This window comes from Crinia signifera, chromosome 9 (genome assembly GCF_055691185.1).
Source record: "Crinia signifera chromosome 9, ASM5569118v1, whole genome shotgun sequence".
Lineage (NCBI taxonomy): Eukaryota > Metazoa > Chordata > Amphibia > Anura > Myobatrachidae > Crinia > Crinia signifera.
In genome coordinates this window covers 128,342,199-128,359,000 of record NC_139225.1, presented here as the reverse complement: position 1 = coordinate 128,359,000, position 16,802 = coordinate 128,342,199, and the positions used below count along the sequence as shown (strand labels likewise).

At 46.6% G+C, this 16,802-nt stretch overlaps 1 protein-coding gene across 1 annotated transcript in view; it reads left to right on the top strand.

The window, feature by feature from the left end:
• The first annotated feature begins 15,989 nt into the window (after positions 1 to 15,989).
• Positions 15,990 to 16,802, top strand: part of MAP3K10 (mitogen-activated protein kinase kinase kinase 10) — a 46,179-nt gene continuing 45,366 nt past the window's right edge. The window contains exon 1 of the mRNA XM_083159741.1: positions 15,990 to 16,131. The gene's annotated coding sequence lies outside the window, so the exon portion shown is untranslated. The remainder of the gene's footprint in view (positions 16,132 to 16,802) is intronic.

The window sequence follows — 16,802 nt, the reverse complement described above, 5'->3', positions numbered from 1 at the left end:
TACGACTACGAATTGCCGTATTTTCGGGATAGTAAATGTCAAAAATAAGTGTATTTCTGGATACAAATAAACCTATTTTTTTACAAATTTCCTTTAAAAAATTTCCCCCAAAGGGTGAGATTTAATAGGATGAGAGATTCAGAAAGTGAGAGATTTGGTAAGAAATCTCCAGTTTTTTTAAAGCTGCAATCATTTACACTGCTAAACCAGTTTGATTTTGCAGTGTAAATGATTGCCGCTTTAAAAAAAACTGGAGATTTCTCTCAAAATCTCTCACTTTCTGAATCTCTCATCCTATTAAATCTCACCCAAAGTGTGACATCACCAACAGCTCAAATGTTCTTGCTCCATTAATCGCTTCCAACCCATACAAAATAGAAGGTCATAGATAGTGCAATACCATTTTAATAAACACATTAAAATACAAGACAGAATGAAAAACATCAGGAGTCCTTGGAAGCCTCCTCCGGGTTGAGCACCGCACAGTCTACAGCAGTATCTCCTCCCCAACGCGTTTCGATACACTAGGTATCTTTTTCAAGGCATGTGGAGATAGTGGAGCCGGCATTTATACCAACCAAAAGATAAACCTAACACCAGACCTGGAATTCTAACTTCTAGAACATATATACAAGTTCCACAGAATAAATGTAAATTTCTTTGCGATCTCTCCTGAGACAAGTGTTTCCAATTATCACGCTGAATCCCGCGTGTTAACTACGTCCGCTTACAGCATTCCTTCAAGCGGAAGTGATGCTTTGCGTTCCAATAGTTAACTTCCAAGGAATTTAAACGTCTATTCATGGCAAACAGGGTAGGCAGGTGGCATGGCCAGCAGCTCAAAGAGCTCTGGCCATGCTCCCAAGGTGGCAAAACGGGGATGTGGCCTCACATGAGCATCATCCCACTTAGTCACGCCACCTTTCAAAGAGGCCACGCCCCTTACCAGGTACCGCGGAAAGCACTCCTTACTGCGGATGGCTGTAGCAGATGTCGCGCTTGCTGTCCTCCGAGTTCAACACGTCCACTGGCCGGGCTTACTGGAGGGTGGCTGACTGGATGTCCTGTGTGGAATATGCATTTCGCCGCGCACAGGGTGGCTTTTTCAAATCAGGAACTGCACGAAGTTCAGTTTGTCTGGACATTATATCTGCCCGGTTTATCAGATTAATTTAATTTAATTGTTTATAATGTATCACGAAGCACCCCACGTCCTTTCATTTCTCTATTGTGCTTTGGAGATCGGCATTCATCCCCTCCGGGGGCTGCTGGGATATATTTCACACACCAGTGTTCCCCAGCACCTAAAGATGCGTACACACTGATAGATTTGGCAAAAGATCTGGGCGTTCCCGACCGATTAAAATGAACAATCACTCAAATCGTTCCATGTGTATGAACGATATATCCGACCATGTGTGTACCCGCCGGTCGTTGGTAGAGGTCGCTGATCTTTACTGCATGCAGAAAGATCAGCGACCAATCGCTAGCGATGTGTACCAATCGTTTCATGTGTATGCACGTGGAACGATTTGGTAAGGCTAACTGACTGGCTCCCACTCCCCTCCACCATCGTTAAAGATCAATCGTTCATGTGTAATTGTTTGCTCAATCGTTCATCATAGAAATCGTTTGTGCAGGAGTTAAGAGGAAATCATTAAAGACATTGAATCGTTTGCCAAATCGCTCCAATTTTTACATATGGTCCATTCCATCTGGTAATTCTCCAGTGCTGAGTGTTCTTCATTTCTTCAGTATTCCAGTCCACTCTGCCTGGTAATTCTCTGGTCTAAAGTATTCTTCAATTCTCTCCATCCGGTATTTGTTTTGCCTTAGTCTTAAGCTGTGTACACACGGGGGCGATAGGGGCTGAAATCGCTGATAATATGGTCGCTGGCGACCATAATGCCAGTGATGGGAGTGTGCCCCGGTGATAAATCGCCGGGTGCGCGCTCCCGTTTTCAGCCCCGTTCTAATAGCTGGAGCTTGCTCCTGCGACCAGCTGATTTCCTCTGAGGCACCGCCGGCAAAAGTTCCCTTTCATCAGCGATCATCTCTGGTCGCTGATGAAAAGGAGAAACTGAGCAATATATTGCTGAGCAATATATTGCTCAGCAATATATCTCCCCCCGTGTGTACGGGGCTTTACTTCTGGCAATAATTTTTATACCCATGTTCAATTTATAGCACTTAGAGGAGGAAGCCCAAACACAAATTACGGCAAATATGCACACTGTGGTCCCAGCCACACAGTATTAATTGCAGATGGGCCCATTTGCTGAGTTGGATACATACCTGTAACAGCACTGTCACATTCATATGTGCAGTTTAAAATCCATTATTAATATTATCATTATTTGATATACATATAGAAATTTATCACATACTCAGGAGGAGGGTGGGGTGAATTTACAAAGATGGGATTTCTATTGAAGATGGGAGGTTGCCTAACACAACCAATCAGATTCAACTTCTTATTTATTTTGCACCGTAGCGAGGGCGGAGCCAGTGGAGCATGAGCTCCGGGCGCTGAAAGTTCACAGGGCATCGGAGCCGTGCACCGCAAACTCTGCCACTGACACGTCCGCTGTCTCCTGTGTCCTGACTCCTGCGCCACCCTGCCGTGGCTCACAATATCAGCTGTGTGAGCCACGGCCGGGCAGCGCAGGAGTGAGACTGCGAGTGCCTATTGGCTCGCAGTCCAGCGGGAGACTTGAAAATAGCGCTGGACAGCCTGGGCAATGCACAGCTCTCCCTGCCCGTCAGTCAGAGCAGGCCACAGCAGGATTTCACTCTCCCCTTGGCAATGAGCCATTTCAGCCCCCCTTGGCAACGAGCAATTTCAGTCCCCCTTGGCATGGAGCATGAAGCCCCTTGGCATGGAGCATAAAGCCCCTTGGCATCGAGCATGAAGCTCCTTGGGATTGAGCCTGAAGCCCCTGGCATCGAGCATGAAGCCCCTAACAATGAGCATGTAGGTAAGTGGCAATTACGTGTCGAATATGTAATGGTAATTGAGGTTTGTTATATAGTATGTAATGGGCATTACGGTTTGTTATATAGTATGTAATGGGCATCATGTGTGGCCTTATGTGTATTGGCATTACGGCATGTGGCTTTACGTGTAATGGGTATTACGAAGTCCACTGGCTATGGGCAACATCTCATCTGTATTACAGCTAGTAAATGTATACCTGTGAGTAAACTTGAATGTCTGACAGTTTTTCTTAAGCTGTGGACATAAGGAGCAATTTGCGCTAGTATAGTCAAAATCGCATAGCACCATGGGCTAAAGGAGGCATTGCCAGTGCTCCATGTTACATACTGGCAAATGCCTCCATTTCATTCCCCCACTATCTACGGCAGCCCGAAGCATGGCAAGCGCAGCGAGCCCTGCGAGGGGACGACGTGTGTGTGTGTTCTCACGACATTTTCATACCCCCACTATCCACGTCGGCATGGAGCTGATACTTATAAAGTGTAGCGAGCGCAGCGTGGCGAGCGCAGATAACCTCACATGTATTCCACATCCCCTCGCGGGGCTCGATGCATCCTCGATGCACTCACCACGCTTTGGGCTCGGTAGCTCGCTGCGCTCGCCACACTTTATAAGCTCAACTCCACGCCGACGTGGATAGTGGAGGTATGAAAAGGTTGGGAGGATGCGTACCGCGTCCCCTCGCTGGGCTCGCTGCACTCCCCACCCTTTGGCCTGCCCGTGGATAGTAGGGGTGTTTCAGGAACACATTCACACCTGACATATCATACACCTGAGACAGTAATGACGACATGTGTATACTGGTAACTGTAATTTACTTAAGATTACGAAGAATAATGAAGGATAAATGATCAGATAACAATACATTTAATAAGAACAATAAAGAACACACAAAAAAAGATAAAAAGTAATTCATCTGAAACTTCACTGACAGAAACAGCCGCCGACGTCGACGCAGTTGTCTCTGTGGCGTCATCTTTCTCTGCCTGGGGGAGCAGGGTCAGCGCGTGCAGGATGCGCAGGAAAGAGTCTTCGGCGCCAACTGTCTTCCTCCAGATTAACTCCTTCAAGTAGGAGTCCAGCTGATGGCGCACTGTTCCCCTTTGGCACTTATTGCACCACTTGCAGGCACCCCACAACCTTTCAATGTTCTGGAGGTGAACCCCGGTGTCTGGATCCACAAAGTGGTACTGGTGGTTCACCCTGGCGTGGTGGTACCCAGCCTGCTCCAACTGCTCTGTGTTGTAGGCTCTCCAGCAATCAGAGTAAATTGTGGTACCTGGGAGCATGTGCCTCTCGATGGCAGCCATGAGGGTGCTGGCGTCACGCCTCTCAACTGCCGCTATGAAGCACTCTCCGGTCTCCCTGGAGATGCCCCTGAAGATCCACTGCTGGGGCAGCACGCGGCCAACCTGGTTCTTTCGCTTGGTAAACAGGCTCCCGTCCACTTCCACAATGGTGCCTGGCTCTCCAATACGCCGGTGAGGCTGCGACAAGAGGTCGACGGTGCAGGCCTCCCGCATCAAGCAGTTGTACTGTACAGTCGTCTTCTGCGAGATGCCCAGGTGTTGCTCGCAGAAGCGGACGCTCGTCAGCTCTTCTGCCCAGCAGAAGACGAATCTGATCAATGTCACAAATGTCAGATGGCACCTTCTTAACCACTGGGCAGCCCTGACTCCAATACTTCTTTAACAGAGTCTGCAACAGTCTCCAACAGCTCCAATACGTCTCTAACAGCATCTCTAACAGTCTCCAACAGCTGACTGACTGCGCTAACTGCATACCGCTCAATCTACCAGCTACGCTACCTGCGTACTGCCCAATATACCAGCTGACTGACTATGCTACGCTGTCCGCGGGAGCACAACGCTACATCTGACAGGGACGCTGGCTACGCTAAGCAGCCGCGTAGTCGCAGGAACTGACTGACTATGCTAACTGCGTACTACTATGCTGTCCACGGGGAACAGTACAGGGATGCTCATGCGACTACCGTGGGAACACTTCGCTACGCTAACCACCCGATTCTGAAAGGGACGGTACGCGAACTACGTAAGTGGTGCCGTGAAACTACACAAGTACCTTTTATTCTTGTGGGAGCTAGGGCGTGAAAGTTTTTTTAGGGCTGAGCCCTATTTTTATTGATCAGTTCAATCCTGGGATTGAGATTTACTTCAATCCTGAATCCCAGGATTGAAAGACTGAGGGCGGGATGCATTAAACCAGAAATGCGGTAAAAACCCCGTTATCTGGGTTTTTTTTACCGCATTTCTTTATTCTCTAACCCCCTCCGCAGTGTCAGCAAAAGCTGGCAATTTCCTGCAGAAGCCTATGGGCTTCTTACCCCAGCACTGTGTGAGGAATCCATCACGGATCCCTCCCAGCATGCCCTGCGCCCGGCTCCGGCGCTCTACGCATGCGCAGACGGACTCCCGGGTCTCAGACCCGGAAGTCCAGCACCATGGCTGCATCGCAAGGGACAGCTCTTATCGCAAGTGCTGTCCCTTGTGTTAATAATCGCATATGTTAGAACATATGCGATTATTAACAATGCGGTACCCGGCGAAGGGGGGCGATAGAGGACTGTGGATGTTAGAAAATCCCGCCCTGAGTCTGGCTTCCCTACTGGAGATGTGACTGAAATAAATACCAATCTAAATGGCTTGTAGGTATGTAAGGAGCATGTGTAATGCAGGAAATTGCAAGATCAGAACATAAAATAGATTGGCGTGTAATTCTATATCAACACATGTATTGTCTAATACCTGTTTGGTAACACAATTTTAGGCCAGATCTGTTTCTAAATATAGCACAGGAGCTAATTTAATCTGACAGGTACTATGAGCGGCGTCTGTACGCTGTCACATGTGTGACCAGGACTGGGTTAATGGTGCACAGATTTGTTTGCTGTGGTGACCTGATTATTGGAATGCAGTGGAACCTGTTTTCCCAGCTGGCAACAACTCGTGTTCCAGTCTGACCGAAACTAGGTCCATTTAAAATGGAAATAAGCCTAAAGAAAATATTTTTAGTGTGTGTAGAAGATGAAGGCCAGTTCTTTCTATAAATGTCAGACCAACCCTGGTAATCCTGAAAACGAATTAGTAGCTGCTTACTGATGGGTGTCTATGTGCCCTGACATTGGTGGCTCAGGGAAAAAAGTGGACAAGGTCATCTTGTCACCTCCTCTTGGGTTCCACGCAAATCTCGTATGGTCCAGTATAAATTAATGCTTGAACTGTTACGGTGCTTGGGCCTGATTTATTGATGTATCTATGATGGGTGCAGTGTGCGGTGCAAACAGACCCCTTTTTTCAATTCATACCCTATGGAGTCCTGCATCAGCAACAGCACTCCGAGAATATGATGCCTGGCTATTTTTCCTGCGTTTCACGCATGCACAGTAGGAAAATCACAAGGAAAATGTTGCGGTGGCCATTTTTCCGGAGACCTGTGCATGCACACTAGACTATGGGACTGTGCTAGCGTCTCCTAGTGACCCTAGTGCCCAGAGTCTATTGCTCTGCTGTAGTAGGCAACTATAGGCTAAGAAATATTATCCTTATATACAAATTCCTGGGATTTTAGAAGCAGAGTCTATACACAAAGGCCCTTATTCTGGTTCACTCGCAAGGCTGCGGATTTTGAATCATGATTTTTCAAGCACTCACAAATCTAAGACACCTCTTTGGTGTCTTACATCTGCGAGTGCCTGTAGGGGAAGTGGGTGGCCAGCTGGCACCCGCTGATGTCAGCTCCCCGCCCCCCTGCACCCGCGTCATCAGGGAATTACCATGAGAACGACCAAGCATTTTCATGGGCACGGCCATGAAATGCTGGGCATTCCCATGGGCAAATCCTCTGGCCCACTCTAGTGCTCAGACCCTACTGGGCATGCGTAAACCTCCGCTGCACTATAGTGTCTGAGCACTAAGGCACTCAGAGGCAGATGTATTAAGCCTGGGAAAGAGATAAACTGGAGATAAAGTGGAAGGAGATAATGCACCAGCCAATCAGCTGTGTTTGAAATATGACAGTTGGGAGTTGATTGGCTGGTGCGTTATCTCCTTCCACTTTCTCTCCAGCTTTTCTCTTCGCCAGGCTTAATACATCTGCCCCTCAGACTCCATTTCACATACGCAAATCGTCGGAAAAGTGTCCGCCATGCCATTTCAACAGCCATTTCTGCAGCGCTTCTGCCACTGACGTGGGATTCTGGAGGGTACATATTACCAAAATGGGTGCAGTGTGTACGGTGTGTGGCCCCCTGGGAGTTAGGGGCCCATGTGCACCGCGCACACTGCACCCATTATAAATATGCCAATGAAGGCACTACATCACAAGACCACTGGCCATGATCATAATACACTTCTATCACACTGTATGCAGACACAGGGAACTCTGTCTCCCAACATCATCTACATCTCCCAACATGACGTGATCACCAGGCATGATAAAAATACATGTCAATTACACCCTATACAGACATAGAACACCACACCTACCTTCCTGACCTGGCCATTACACGTCTATTACATTGTCACTGGCCATTATCCTAATACACGTCTATTATACTCTATGCAGACATAAGAAGCTACATCTCCCAACATCACTGGCCATTATCATAATGCACTTCTATTACACCTTATACAGGCAGCGGAGTCTATGAACATGGGGAGTAATTCAGATGCAGTTGGAGTTGCTTAGTCTATTGCAAAGTACCAATTATCAGTACTTTAAGCATGTGCAGCTTGAGATTGTAACAGTGGACGCCGGACAGCATCAGAGTGTCAGTGAGGGGGCGGTGACAGTCTCCGGCATGTCATCACCAGTGTAGGGGAGGGACGAGGCCAGGATCTCTGCCGAGTTCATCTTTTATTCTCAGTACCCCATTGATGAGAGAAGATGAATGCCATTATTAATCCTTTGAGTGCCAACGTTGCTGTGAGTGATACTCAAAATATCCCCTAAAAATGCCAGTGTCGCTCACAGCGTCTGTTGTTTTAGGGCGGGGTACACTATCATCCGCAGCACCTCTCTGCCGCACATCACCAGCTACTGCATAGATAATTATCACATATGCACTGACATATGCAATAATTATCGCAAAAGACAGCTCTTGTGTTAAGAGCTACCCTTTGCGATGTGGCATCAAAAGTTGAATGCTGTCATGGAACAGTTTTCTGGTCCTGATCAATCATCTAGACAGTCTGTAGCCTCTCTCCCTATCCTCAATGTGGATTCTAAGGAAGAATGTGGGGTGGAGAAGTACTGGGACAATACAGATAACATTGATAACCCTGTACCTGGCATTGGGGATTTGGTTCTTGTTTAGTTTCACGACGGCAGCATGGCCGCCCGCTACTTCTGGGTTCGGCGCTCGGAAAACTATCTTAAATAAAGTCCATGCCAGCGTGAATTGGTTCATTCCCCCACCATCCACGTCGGCATGGAGTTGATTTAAGATAGCGTGGCGAGGGTAGCGAGCCACCGAGCCCGTAGGGTGGGCGAGCGAAGCGAGCCCCGTAAGGGGACACAGCCGCTGCTGCGACTGAGACGCTGCCGCCGTGAAACTAAACAAGTACCGGGGATTTAATTTTGGCAGTAAAGCAGGCATTACATTTATCAGTAGAGGATAAGTCTCCTGCTCAAGGTGTTTTCAAAAGACAGCGCCGAGACACAGTTACTTTCCCTTCGAATTAAGGGATGCAGGATTTATTAAGTGGAGCTTGGAAAACACCTGACAAAAATATTTTGATGCCCAAGAGGTTCTTGTGGGAAAAAGTTCCCTTTGTAGACGCTTCAGTGGCTAGACTATCTAAAGCCACGCTTTTACCGGATCAAGGTGGAGCTGCATTTAAAGATTCAGTTGACAAAAAACTGGAGGGCTGTTTAAAAGCTACATTTGAAAGAGTGGGCTTTTCCCTCAGACCTGTGATTGCCTCCGCTTGGGTATCCAAGGTCATGATAGCGTGGGCTACAGCGATTTGTTCCTGTTTGCAGGCTGACACAGAGGCCTTGTTTTTAGCTTAGGGGTTCCCAATCTTTTTGTAATCACGGCACCCTAGAGTATCAGAAAAACATATATATCAAATTAAGTAGATTGTGTTTATATGTGATCCTTCGGTTCAGTTATGTGGTAAAGGGCAGGATTTGGCGTTCACGAATTGCATGTAGTATAGCAGACACTGTCTCAGGTAGAAGAAAGACTTAAGGGTTTCCCTCTTCGCATACAGTCAGACAATGCCATGGCTGTGGCTTATTTGAATCACCATGAGGGCACACGCAGCAAAAGAGCGATGGCGGAAGTCTCCAGGATTTTTCGGTGGGCAGAGAAAAATGTTCCAGCCATCTCTGTGATTTTTATCCCAGGAATCCAGAATGTGGAGGTGGATTTCCTGAGCAGGGATAAACTTCTGGAGGGGGAATGGGCGTTGCATCCCCAGGTCTTTCAGGAGATTATGACTCGTTGGGGGCTACCAGAAGTGGGTTTGATGGAACCCCTAAGCTAAAAAAGTGGAAGCAAGGAAGAGGTAAGCAACTATCGACCAGTGAGCCTTACATCAGTAGTAGGGAAATTGATGGAAACACTCTTAAAACAAAGAGTTGTAGAATATCTCAAAACCAGCAATTTACAGGATCCAAAACAGCATGGGTTTACTGGGGGAAGATCATGTCAAACAAATCTTATTGACTTTTTTGACTGGGTGACTAAAGTAATAGATCAAGGTGGGGCTGTAGATGTAGCTTATCTAGACTTTAGTAAAGCTTTTGACACTGTCCCACATCGCAGACTGTTAAATAAACTTGAAAGCTTGGGATTGGATTCTAAGATAGTTGAATGGATAAGAGCGTGGTTGCAGGACAGAAAACAGAGAGTTGTAGTAAATGGAGTACAGTCAAAGGAGGGAAAGGTTACAAGTGGAGTACCCCAGGGATCTGTACTTGGACCGGTGCTTTTTAATATCTTTATTGGTGATATTGCTAATGGAATTGAGGGTAAAATGTGCCTTTTTGCAGATGACACAAAGGTATGCAACAGGGTAGACACACCAGGAGGGGTAAAACAAATGATTGAGGATCTAGGCAGATTAGAGAAATGGTCAAGAGAATGGCAACTACAGTTTAATGCCAAAAAATGCAAAATCATGCACTTGGGTCTCAGAAATCCAAAGACTCAATATAGTATAAATGGCACTATAATGGAAACTACTGAGGAAGAGAGGGATCTAGGTGTCACCATTTCAGGGGACTTAAAAGCAGGTAGGCAATGTAACAAAGCAATGAAGAAGGCAAGTCAGATGCTTGGTTGCATAGGGAGAGGTATCAGCAGTAGAAAGAAAGAAGTAATAATGCCACTGTATAGGTCATTGGTACGACCTCACCTAGAGTATTGTGTTCAGTTCTGGAGGCCATATCTCCAGAAGGATATAAATACATTAGAGACTGTACAAAGAAGAGCAACTAAAATGGTGCATGGCCTACATCACAAAACGTACCAGGAAAGACTAAAAGATCTTAATATGTATACTTTAGAGCAGAGAAGGGAAAGGGGGGACATGATAGAAACTTTCAAATATATCAAGGGCTTTAACAAGGTACAGGTGGGAGACATTCTTCACAGGAAGAGGAGCAACAGAACACGAGGACATGCACTGAAACTAGAGGGAGGAAGATTCAGGGGAAATGCGAGGAAGAATTTTTTCACAGAAAGAGTAGTAGATAAGTGGAATAGCCTCCCAACAGAGGTGGTAGACGCAAATACAGTAGTACAATTTAAACATGCTTGTGATAAGCATATTGATATCCTTACAAAAAAATAAAGATCAAATATGGTTTGAGGTAACATGTTTAAAAAAAGGGGCAGACTAGATGGGCCAAGTGGTTCTTATCTGCCGTCAAATTCTATGTTTCTATGTTTCTATGATGGCGTCCAGGCACAATCGCCAAGTACCCAGATTCTGCGCGAGGACCAGGGATCCTCTAGCTTGGGCAGTGGATGCCATGACGGTGCCTTGGAAGTTCCAGTTGGCGTCTCTCTTCCCGCCATTCACGATGATTGCTCGGGTGTTAAAGAGAGTGTGATAACAGGGGATATCTGTGATATTGATAGCACCAGATTGGCCAAAAAGATCTTGGCATTCCAACATTCGGAGGTTGCCGACACAGTAGTGGCGTCTTCCTCTACGGCCAGATCTGCTCAGACAGGGTCCCTTTTGTCATCAGGACCTAGCTCGACTAAATTTTACAGCCTGGCTTTTGAGAGCTCCATCTTAAAAAAAGGGGGTTCTCGGATGCCGTCATTTCTACCATGATAAATGCTATGAAACCGGTTTCATAAAAAAAACCTATTATAGAGTTTGGAAAATTTACGTTCGATGGTGTGAACGTCAAGGGGTTCACACTTCCAGGTTCAAGATTTCCAGACTTCTGGAATTCTTACAAGATGGTTTCTCATCTGGCCTGGGCCTTCAGTCCTTGAAAGTTCAGATTTCGGCATTATCTATATTTTTTCAGCAAAGAGTGGCCTTGATACTGGAGGTACAGACTTTTCTTCAAGGAGTGATTCAGCTGAAGCCTCCTTATAAGCAACCTGTGGCACCATGGGATTTGTAATTGGTATTATCAGTTTTGCAGAAACCTCCATTTGAACCATTGAGGTCGACAGACCTGAAATTCCTTACTTGGAAATTGACGTTTTTGTTGGCCATCGCCTCAGCGAGGCGGGTGTCTGAGTTAGGAGCATTATCTTGTAAGCCTCCGTTTTTAGTTTTTCATGATGATAGGGCCGTGCTTAGAACAGTCCCCATGTTTTTACCTAAGGTGGTTTCTTCGTTTTATTTAAACCAGGAGATTGTTCTTCCGGTGTTCAGTCCTCAGGAAGAGACCAAAAGAACAGACTAATAAATTTGGATGTGGTTTGCGCCCAGTGGCGGATTCAGGGGGGGGCACCCGGGCACGTGCCCCCCTGTCATTTCATTTAGTAGCTGAGGACCAGGGCTTTCCAACGAGCCCAGCCCCATGTCTCTAGCCCCCCGGGAACCGGAGATATCGCCTGGCAAATCTGTAACGTTTTTCCCCATAGGATAATATGGGACCCGTCAATTCCGACCCCCACCTGGTTTCGACGGCTGCCAGTTCCCACCCTAGCATCTCAGAAGCTTATGGTTGATTTCATTCAATTCCAAATCGCTGGGCCTTCAATATGATACCAGGCTGGTCCATATCGGTCAATCGTTTCCAGAGATATTGTGTGTAAACCGATTTTTTATTTTTGAAATCTAATTTCATGGCTGTTCATGTTCTTTGAGGGCAGATTACTCTGGAACCAAATGTTCCAGTTTCACTGGGCCAAAATCATTCTAAGCCCACTCACAAGTTCTTCAATATGATACTTGTGCTATGTAAATGGGTCAGTTGGTTCCAAAGATATAGCCGGTTAAGGGGCACATTTATCAATAAACAGCGATGTTTTCCCGATAATATCGATGAACATCGCATTAACATGGATTTATGAAGGGAGGTGGGCAGGGAGAGCTGCGTAAAAGCTCTGTCCCGGCGATCAGCAGCGATGCAAAGGCGAAGTGTTTCTCACTCCCCCTGGTCACGCCCCCTTTTCACCAGGCCAATCAAAGCCTGTGGATATGGGCTGCCAGTGTAGAGAGTCCGTATTTGGAGATTTGTGGCATGCTGTAGCAGTGGCCGTGAAGTGAAGATGCCTCTTATATTATACTGTACTGTTTTATTCACCGCACTCTCAGCTCCTGCATCTCGCTGGAGCCCAGTGTGTGTTTATCCTTCCCCGCGCTGGGCAGTATGACAGCCATGAGCAATGTGAAACTATTTACGCTATAGGAGATTCTGCACGGGGGGGGGTCTGCGGATCAGCGCCGCAGTGGGGATGGAGACAGGCTGCCGGGACCTGCTGCGGGGGGGGGGGGGGTCTGCGGATCAGCGCTGCAGTAGGGACAGAGACAGGCTGCCGGGACCAGCTGCGGGGGGGTCTGCAGTTCAGCGCCGCAGTGGGGACGGAGACAGGCTGCCGGGACCTGCTGCGGGGGCGTCTGCGGTTCAGTGCCACAGTGGGGACGGAGACCAAGCTGCCGAGACCTGCTGCGTGGGCGGGGGGGTCAGTGGATCAGCGCCGCAGTGGGGGCTGCCTCCTGTCGGGAGTGCTGAGCGACAATGGCAGTGGGACAGGGGAGGGAGGGATAATGCCACTTTAGCTTTGCGAAGCTATCGGGCAACAAGTTCCGAAAGAAAAATTATTTCGGAACTTGATACATTTCAAGAGACAGCAGTTCCCATTATAAAGATGGGAACTGCGAAAAGTGTACAAATGCGATATCTGTCACCTCATACTTTCGAAAATACCTGCGAAAGCAGGATGATACATTTGTGTGATACTGTCATGTCACGGTACTGGCTGTTTATCGCAAAGTTTTTCTCATTCCCCCCTTGATAAATGCGGCCCTTTATGAGATAACTGGTTAAAAGGGGGGGAGGGGTGGTTTTCTCTCCCCCTCACACCAGAAAATGCAGGGACTAAGCTGGTGTAAAAGGGGCCAACCTGGGAATGCATTTTCTGGCGTGAAAGTCATATTATTTCAAATAGCCGGGACCTGCAGCTCTGAATACAGCCAGGCTCTGCCACTGTCAGTGGCTATCTCTTCTGCCCGGCTGCGGCTGTCCCCCATTTACCCTGAGCATGTATTCCCCCATGGCAATGAGCATGTAATCCCACATGGCAACGAGCATGGAACCTCTGGCAATGAGCATGGAACCCTTGGCAATGAGCATGTAGATAAGCAACACTTATGTAGCATAATTTTTAATAGGCATTATGGTGTTTGGCATAATACTTAATGGACATAATGGTGTGTAACTTAATGTGTAATGGACATTATGTTGTAAATGTTTAATGCACGCCTTTGGTGGACAATGTCCCTGTTTATGAAGCGTATTGTGAATTTTGGCTTAATCTGTGTGGCATTATGTGAATTTTGGCTCAATCGATGTGGCATTATGTGAATTTTGGCTCAATCCGTGTGGCATTATGTGAATTTTGTCTCAATCCATGTGGCATTATGTGAATTTTGGCTCAATCCGTGTGTTATTATGTATATTTTGGCTCAATCCATGTGGCATTATGTGAATTTTGGCTAATTCCATTTGGCATCATGTGTAAGGGGCAAGTATAATGGAGTCTAGTATTTTGATGCATAATGTGTAGAAGTTGTATATGGTGTTGTACACTACACTCAAGGACACACACCCTTTTCCGGAGCACGCCTTCGGCGCATGCACAACTACATCCTTCACTTTTGTCACCATGGTGGGCCTGAATACTTTAAATGCCAGGGCCTATTTTTAATCCCATTCCCACTTTCTCTCTGCCGCTCTCTTAGCATGTACACTGGCACCACTAACACCGCCCCTCCCCCACCCAAACCTTCTTTTATCATGGTGCCCCCCTGTTATTTTATCCTGGATCCGCCCCTGTTCGCGCCTTGCGCATTTATGTGGACAGTGAAAGATTTCCGTAAAACGGATTCTTTACTATTACTGTATGTTGCTCACAAAATTGTCTGGCCAGCATCGAAACAGACCATTGCTAGGTGGTTGAGGTCAGTAATTGCTTTTGCCTATACTAAGGTTGGCAGACCAGTGCCTTCAAAGATCAATGCTCATACCGCCAGGTCGGTAGCTACCTTCTGGGCGGTGCGCCATGGGGCTACAACGGAACAAGTATGCAGGGCTGCCACTTGGTCATCTGTTCACACTTTCACCAAATTTTACAAGTTTCATGAGTTCGCATCGGAGGACGCATCATTTGGGCGAGCAGTGATGCGAACTGCAGACCTGAGCGTACCCACCCAAAGGACCGGCTCTTGAACGTCCCAAGGTCAAGCTGCGTCACTAGGATAGATAAAAGAGAAAAAGGGATTTTTGTAAGAACTTACCGTTCGAATCCCTTTCTCTGATTCTATCCTGGTGACGCAGCGATCCCTCCCTTACGCTCAGTAAGTAGTGCCGTTTTCATGAGTTGTCATGTTATAATGGTTGTGTTAAAATTAAATTGTGCATATAATATGTTCAGGCGTTGTACTGAGTTATTGTATCCTAGTGTGCTCTAAAAGTTGAACTAAGGAATGCTGGGATCAGAGGCGTAACTAGATATCCGTAGGCCCCATAGCAAAAGTTTGTAAGGGCCCCCTGTTTAGCAACTGATGGTGATAAATGTATGCAAAACATTAGTTTGACAGCAAACATGGGCCCCCTTCGGCTCTGGGCCCCATAGCAGCTGCACCCCCTGCACCTATGGTAGTTACGCCCCTGGCTGGGATGCAGAAGGGAGGAGCCTGCCTCTCCAAAAGTTTAGCATAGGTACCTGGCTCCTTCGGACCCCTCCTACATCCCAAGGTCAAGCTGCCTCACCAGGATAGAATCAGAGAAAGGGATTCGATTGGTAAGTTCTTACAAAAATCCCTTTTTTTGTGTCACTTTCGATCTACATTCGATTAGATGCGCGCTCCCGATTTCACAAAATCGAACAGAAATATCTACTGTGTAGCCAAGGAAATATCGAATTCAATCTAGTAAATCGAATGTGTGCAATGTACCATGAATGTATATCGAATTCCATATCGAATTCGATATCTAATGCAAAAGTACAGATCTAATGCCAAATTGAATGGAAAGATCTAATGCCAGATCTAATAGAAAATTGAATGTAACATCAAATCAAAAGCAAACCGATTTGTGTGTACAGGGCTTTACTTAGGTTCATTGCACTTTTCCTATGTGTCACTAGAGGGAGCTCATCCAGCAGCCTGAGGGCTAAGACACCTGTGCAATGCACACCCAGCTAAAGCATCACACCATTGTGAGCATTCACCTGCCATGAACAGACACAGGATAGAGCTGCCTAGGGTTTCAGGCCTGCCCATTACCACCCACTGCACAGCTCAATCAGAGCCAAGACTACGCATCCCAGAACTCCCTGCTCTGACAGGGGAGTGGTCTGCTCACTGACTGTTCCTGAGCAAAGGTTGTTGCAAAGGGAAACAGGTTTATTTTGTGTATAACCTCAGTTATGCATGAAAGCAGATATAGCGTGTACAGAGATATGGGTGGGTGTTTTGTAATCCAGAATCTTTACTGTCACCTGTCTTCCTCTAAAGAATGAATTGCAATTTTCAGTGCGAATTTACTAATGCTTTAGATCTCGGAAAAGCAGGTGTCTGAAGTCATATGCAGTGTATTGGGGAGTGAGTGTTACCACTGTTACAGTTGTCAAAGAGTTGTCCACTGACAATTACCCATTTGGGTCTTTTAATTGTATCCTCTGGGCAACTTGTGGTTGTTGTGAACTACAATACCTAGCATGCCTTTCCAGTCTTAAGACAGTCTTAAATCAGAGATTCCAAAACTCATGGGCAGATGTATTAAGCCTGGTGAAGTGATAATGTTGCCGGTGATAACTCAGTTGGCTCCTAACTGACATTTTTTAAACTTGGGGCAGGTGTATTAAGCCTGGTGAAGTGATAATGTTGTCGGTGATAACTCAGTTGGCTCCTAACTGTCATTTTTCAACCTCAGGGCAGGCGTTTTATGCCTAGTGAAGTAATAATGTTGCCGGTTGTACCGCAGTTGGCTCCTAACTGCTTTTTTTTTTTTTTACCTCAGGGCAGATGTTTTACGCCTTAACAAGAGATAAAGTAGAGGGTGCTAAAGAGAGATAAATGACCAGCCAATCAGCTCCTAAGTGCAGTGCCACAGGCTGTGTTTGTGAAATGACAGT